We start from the raw sequence: 7500 nt of genomic DNA, 5'->3' as shown, positions 1-7500 counted from the left end.
CGGGGTCGATTAAATAAGTACCAGTTACGCACTGGAGTCGATATAATCGACTTAATCCGTTTGTCTGTCCTTGTTTGTCCCCTCTGTGTGTAGCCCCTTGTGGGCAGTAAAGAAATAAGATAGATAGATAGATAGATAGATAGATAGATAGATAGATAGATAGATAGATAGATAGATTAGCGATTCTAATCTCCTCAATCAAAAATCTTCTGAATATGTCGAAACTGGAATGAGAGTGAGTACCTACCTTGTACCATCAGTACCCTCGAGTAGAATTTTCAAGAGGTTTGTAGACGCTCTTTTACTGTAAGATGAATGGAAATAATTATCAAAAAAATAATTTGAAATATTAGCTTTTTGTTTGGGTGTTGGGTATGACAATAGATATGAGAATAACAATTGAATATATTTTATGTAGAACATAGACAGTAAAAAAATGAATTTAAAATACTCCGGAAACAAATTGATAATTGAAGCCATTGTCCTAGATAGATAGATAGATAGATAGATAGATAGATAGATAGATAGATAGATAGATAGATAAAAGAAATAACTCGTTAGTTTCCTTTTAATTTGTTCTTTCAAAGACCAGTTTATAGATGAAAAGTTTGTCCTTAGATAAGTGAAATCAACTTTAACCATAACTATTTGCGAATAACTTAAGTTTCTGAAGCACTTCAAATATTGTAACGCTACGCTTGTGGCGTAGTGTATCTCATGTGGTGTCTTGCAAATAAATGATTAGGTTAGTTTTGTTCAAATAGGCTTAGTGAATTAGATCCAGTCATTTCTTTTTTGTCCCGTTGATGTTCCTGCCGGTGTAGTTATTACAATTCTTATTTAACTTTTTAAAGACGTTCCATCCGTCTTTACCCAGACAATTATATCTAAGTCTGCGTTATCTAAAGTGTATATGTTCACATTTTGCATGTTTACCTTTAAGTAGGCGTATATCAGTTTGTACGTTGTTTTTTTCTATAAGTGGTCGCATGACCTGGTTACGTGATGGTTGAGTCCTCCTATTCCATCCCATAACATGACAGACCAGCTGAGCATAGGAAATGTGTGCCTGTTCGCTGGGAGCCCACTGTCAGCTATATAAGGGTGGTGTTCTCTATTTCTTTGGTAAGGCGAGTTGCGCGGTCAGGTTCAGATCTCGACAGAGAGCAAGTTTTATTTAGCAGTTGGCCTCCGACGCGTACGTCTGTTCTTGTCCTCCGGCAGAAGTCATGTCTCGTATTTGGTTTCCTGTTCAACGCCGCATACATCATATACCAACCTCATAAGAATCATTGTGTATATTTGCCGACAGTAGTATATTTCAAGATGTATCTCAACAACGTTACCGTGTCAATACTCTTTAACAGATTGAATAAATCGTCGCAGTTAATCCTCCTGGTTTTATGTTTCTTCCTTTATTTACATACACACGTACATTGGAACTCAAACCAGGTTTAATCATCAACTCAACTAACTCCGTGAAATGTTCTCTGAGACAGGTTTGTTAGCGAGCTATGTGACAGCTATTTTAGTAGGTGGATCTACTACGTAGATTCTTCCTCGTTAGCTCGATCCAGTTGTTGTTGTTGTGATATAGTGGGGTAATTGGAATACGGTGAATCATGATAATTTTTGAAAAACTCGAATATTCAAAAGGATGGTTTCTAGTAACTTTTCGCAATTCAAACATTCGCTATTTCATTTTATGAAAGATATCATTACTTAACCATTGCTGTAGAATGTGCGAGCTAAGCAACCTAGTTTTTGATACTTTCATCTATTCAAACTTTACTTGCACAGAGGTCTACTTACCGGCTCCCACGGAATTGCTGGCCTTAAATTTGAAACTTATATAACAAATTATTTTAATTCACTGAAATAAAAATTCATTTTTAATCAAAAAATGATCATGTAAATTCATTTCACATAGTGTTGTTGGCACTCCGTCGCTTACGACGTCGAGGGTTCCGGTTAATCCGATCAACGGAACAGCCTGCTCGTGAAATTAACGTGCAAGTGGCTGAGCACTCCACAGACACGTGTACCCTTAACGTAGTTCTCGGGGATATTCAGCGTGACACAGTGTGACAAGGCTGACCCTTTGAATCACAGGCACAACAGAAATAGGAAGTAAGAGTGAGAGAAAGTTGTGGTGAAAGAGTACAGCAGGGTTCGCCACCATCCCCTGCCGGAGCCTCGTGGAGCTTTAGGTGTTTTCGCTCAATAAACACTCACAACGCCCGGTCTAGGAATCGAAACCGCGATCCTATGACTGCGAGTCCGCTGCCCTAACCACTGGACCATTGCGCCTCCACTCACATAATGTACAAGGCGAATAAAGTGCTTTTTAAAATTTTCCTTTGTATCATTAAATTTATTGTTTTCTTAAGCTGCTGTTGAAACAGTATGAATATGATTTTGTGTTAAAGATTCCTTGTGTGTGCCTAATATTTGAAAGATTTTAGTGGTCGTTTTTTGTAACAGTCTACAATTGACTGCTACTCCAATAATTTAATAAAATATGGCGCTGGTTATATTCTCGGTCTTCTTTGAGTCGTTCAGTCTTATGTCGATTCACTGTTTCACCGGAGATAATTCACTGCGTATCCGGCGTAGAGCATTGTGAATCAGAAAAAAAACGTGACTACTAGCATATAACTTAGACAGAGATATTACTTTGTCTTCTTTATACAATCTTATTTCGAAGCGAACAGTATATATTACCCTTGTCTTTGTTTTCTTTTTTTACCCTTAAATTAGTTTCTACCTACAATTACTTTTTATTTGATCCACTGTGTTCTACTTACCACTATCTAAGTATGTGCGCACGCATGTGTGTATACATATATGTAAATGTGTGTGTGTGTTTGTGTGTGTGCATGTAGATATGTCTGTGTATGTGCATGCATGTGTGTACTTATAAGTAGATGATTATATATATATGTATTTATGTATGTATATATATATATAAAAGTATATATATATATATATATATATATATATATATATATATATATATATATATATATATATATATATATATATAAAATATATAGTTTTAGGGAAAATAACCAATTTTCAAGAACTCATCGATGAAAATCCACTATCACATATAGAAAAATTAATAATTAAAAGCACAATAAATGAGTATAATATAAAATAAAGTAAATATTACAAGATAAATATAATAAAAAGATTACACGTGTTTCATAACCAATTTTCAAATAGAAAAGAAATTTAAATCGATTAAAATCAATTGAAATTATCGAAAATAAATTCTATTCAAAAATATAGCTACTCGTCAGATCGTAAGTAGAACAATAATTAGATATATATCTCAACCAACAATAAGTACCAAATGAATTAATATGAAATACTTATTATATAAAGATAGAAAAATTATTTAAAAAATATCATAATATCAAAATAATAACCATTCAATAATCATCCCTTCATCCATTATAATAACATGTATATTATATACAAAAAACATCTTACATAAATTATCATTGTTTTAAATTATCATTGTTTTAAATACAAGTTGAACGAAGTTTAAGTTTAAAATAATAATGAAGATAAAATTAGTACATATTTAACCGGTGTAATAGTTAAAGCTATACTATTTAAAGCTAAAGACGTTTATTTAATTATAATTAAAGATCAATTGAATAATAGAAAAATACAAGATTATTTATTTCTACAAACGTAATAATAAAAAATATGAATGAAAAAATTATGAATGGAAAAATTATGAATGAAAAAATTAGGAAAGAAAAAATTATTAAGAATAAAAGATTAAACTTTATATATATATACAAAGTTTTGATTATTTTTAATAGATAACTTATTTAACACTAAATCATTTAGAAGTTATAGTTTCATTTCAACATAATATTAGAACTTCGATTTGAATAGTGTTGATATATTTTCGATTATTTTTGATTAATAATATTTGATTAATTATTAATCGTTATAGTTTATAATATCGTTAAAGTTTTTTTTAAATCAAAACTTTCTGTTGACACTCTTAATATACTTTTATTTCCTTTAATTTTGTTGATTTCTTTTACTGATCTAATAATGTAATCTTTTTATCAATGGAGGCATTTAGCTGACGTTTACTAATGAGTGTACCATAGCGAACAGTCATCTATAGTGTACTATAGTTTAGCGATGAGTGTACTATAGTGAACAGAAATATCGTAATGAGGTGTTTAGCAACACCTCATTACAATATTTGAAGCAATTCATTCTGTAGTCGGAATCTTCAGAAATGAATTTTCTGTTGATACCCAACATGCTGTTGAGTCGACATCTGCTTTTAGATGAAAATGGCCTGTAAATTGGATGTAAAGGCCTATAAATAGCCTTTGCCCTTACATTTTCATTGCATTGTCTGAATGTTGAAATGCGATTGTAACAGCTTGTTCTCAGTTCTTCGTCTTTTCATGCAGCTAATAGCGATGCTTCTGTTTCAAAACTTAAATCAGATTGACTTCTATATAACCTAATTTAAATTCATTAAATTCTATCTCTCTCAAAATAAATTGAAAATTAATTGGCCAGATATTTTCTTTTGTTCTCAAGCTTTTTCGTTTCTTTTTTTTTTTTTTTTTTTTTTTTTTCTTCTCTTTTCATTTTCTATCTTATTTTATGTTCTTTTGGTATTATACTTCATTCATTTCTCTCACTTTAGTTTTTCCATCAACAGTTCTGCGCCGTTTCTTATATACAGTTTTTAAAAAAATTTGTAACCACTTTTCATAGCTAATTAAGACTCTTCAATTACTCAACGAATTAAATTGCTAATGATAGGACAAAACTAATGAGTCTATAGGAAAGACAAAATTTTGTGTTATAATTTTCAAAAGTAGATATATATGAGAAGAGTATCTAGTATTCCACAAATATAGAATTTTATCTTGTTGAAATATCACCAGCATATTGAACAAGATCCTCTGAATGAATCTTTTTGATATAAATTTAGGAAACAGGCCAAGAAAAAATGTCGACTATCTTATCAAAAGAGCGAACACTTAATTATTTTTGTTTTTGTTGTTTATGTTTAGTATAGTTACCCTAGTTGTAATTTTCGTGCCTCGATAAACGCAGTCTTTCGTTTTCAATTGTGATATTTAAATTGTGAAACCGATAAACAGTACAGAGCTACTTAATGTGGAGTCTACTGCATAATACAGGTTCCTTGCTTAACATTAATGTTCTTTGATTTGGAAAGGGCATCTACTCAAATTTTGGAAATGTTGAATAGATGATGAGTGGAGGTGGTACGTGTGTGTGTGTATTTGTGTGTGTGTATTTATGTGTTTCTGTATGTGAATATATATCATTGCTCATGCATGAGTTTAATTTCGTTTCTTCTGGTTCTGTTTAAATGTCGTTGTTTCAATATTTATCTCATACAGATCCGGCTGCAAAATTATGGTGATTAGATTTACAGAAGTACAAAAACGAAATCGTAAATAACACGACTAAAATTACTAAAGTCAAAATAAAGTGAAACTAAGAGCATGAAATGACAGTAACATTCACTAATATCATGGTGGCTTGTTTTATAATTCTCTAATCTCTTGTAACCGAAGTCGGTCTATAGAAACAGAATCTAATGTCATTGTTAATTAATTGAGGTTTTCCTTGTAAAGAAGCCAATAATTTTCTCCTTCGAGAATGAATTCCATTTTCTCCTATTTTCTCCCTCGAATGCTTTATTTAAGTATTAGTTACAAATTCTTCATATTTAAGTTTCGATTTAAAATATTGCTATAATTTTACGGAAGAATCTTTCTAAACGAATTCTAAGTCACTTTGAGTTTGCGGAATGGAAATCGCCTGCGAATGATGGTTTTAATTTTTTGCACAAAGCCAACAATTTCAGGGCAGGAGAATTGATTACATCACTACAGTACTTGACTGGTAATTATTTTATCGACCCCGATAAGCAAAGTCGATTTTGGAGGAATTCGGACTCAGAACATAAAGACGGACGAAATGCCGCTAAGCATATTGCCCGGTGTACTAACGATTCTTCCGCCTTATCGCCAGCAAATAATGTTGTGCGTATTATGTTAAAAATATTGATCTATTACTTATTGCGTTTTGCACGATGAGAAGAATATTTATTTATAACTATTCATTTGTAATATTTATTGACATTTAATATATTCCATATTTTCAGATAATTGGAGCAACAAAAACAATAGACTGCTGTACTAAGTGGCTTATTGTTTTAAATTTACATTTCTTTGCGTACCGATAACAAAACGAACGAGTTTTATTTCATAATATATCTTTTAAGTACAAAATCCAAATTTTGAACGAAGTGCAGAAGTTTCTACTACCATGACAAAGTCTTCTGCATGTTAACGAAAAATTTATAGAGAGCGAAAAAAGCCTTCTTCTAAGCAAAAAACTCTAGGCTTGTTTTTGTTTTAATTTACAAGTCCGTCTACGAGTGCTTGTGAATCGACGATCGCGTCTACAAGTGATGGTATGCTCGAATCTAGTGCCAGTGAAAGTGATTCAGAAAACGATAATAATAATTAATTTTTTTTATTATATATGATCTTGACATTCTTTTTACTTTGCATAAAATATTCTTTACATTCTACTGTTGTCTTATTGCCATTTATTTACGAGTATTATAAATTTTATGGGTAAAATATATTTTTGGAAACGAATTACGATTTTATAACATCGCTACTACACACACGAGGGGATGCTGAAAAGTTCTTGGCTTCGGATAAAAAAAAAGAAAATACAGGAGGGTCATTTAATTACGATTTTATTCAACATATTCCCCTCTGAGATTCACACATTTATTGCAGCGGTCTTTCAGTTTTTCTAAACCCTGTAAAAGAACTCGGAAGGTTGAGCCATCAACTCAGGAACTTTTCAGTACCCCCTTGGTATATTTGTGTGTTGTGTGTGTGTGTGGACCTACTGTATCCGTATGAAACAATAACAATGTAGAATTGAGGCTTAAAAATGTTCGAAAGATTTCAAGAGATGTGTATTAGGTAAATACTCAGTATCAAAAGGTAGGTCGTAACACCAGACAACAAGGTACTCCAGAGAGTTAATTATCTCACCGCTGAACTATTGACCATCACTAATCAAATGTACTACACTTGGGAAATTTACGTGAATGAGCAACGAACGACTCTCGAAATAGCTTTTCTGCGGCTAACTGGAGATTGGAAAGCGTCGATAAACGAAGCCTAAAAAGAGATACAATGGCTGTGCAAAACGCAACCTAAAAAAATATTGGAGTAAATGTGAGTAACTGGAAGCAATAGGTGATAAATTGAAATGGCTTGGGGGCATTCCATTAAGAAAGGTTGCAACATGTTTGAGAAAGAGACGATTGTCAAACCAAGCTGGAACATACATAAAAAAGGTTCCATGTACATCTGCCCAATAATTTGACGATCATGAAGTGCGACACCCATAGATATACTCTTCTTTTAAAAGCTAGTTAATCAC

The 7500-nt window shown here is 32.1% G+C and overlaps 1 long non-coding RNA gene across 1 annotated transcript in view; it reads right to left on the bottom strand.

Annotated features, from left to right (window-relative positions):
• Positions 1 to 7500, bottom strand: part of LOC106876224 (uncharacterized) — a 40033-nt gene that overhangs the window by 8280 nt on the left and 24253 nt on the right. The window contains exon 4 of the long non-coding RNA XR_001410207.3: positions 248 to 304. This is a non-coding gene — a long non-coding RNA (uncharacterized LOC106876224). The remainder of the gene's footprint in view (positions 1 to 247; positions 305 to 7500) is intronic.

The sequence above is a fragment of the Octopus bimaculoides genome, chromosome 5 (genome assembly GCF_046866305.1).
Source record: "Octopus bimaculoides isolate indiv1 chromosome 5, ASM4686630v1, whole genome shotgun sequence".
Classification (NCBI taxonomy): domain Eukaryota; kingdom Metazoa; phylum Mollusca; class Cephalopoda; order Octopoda; family Octopodidae; genus Octopus; species Octopus bimaculoides.
Note: the sequence above shows the minus strand (reverse complement) of the source record. Positions and strands in the feature narration are given on the sequence as shown.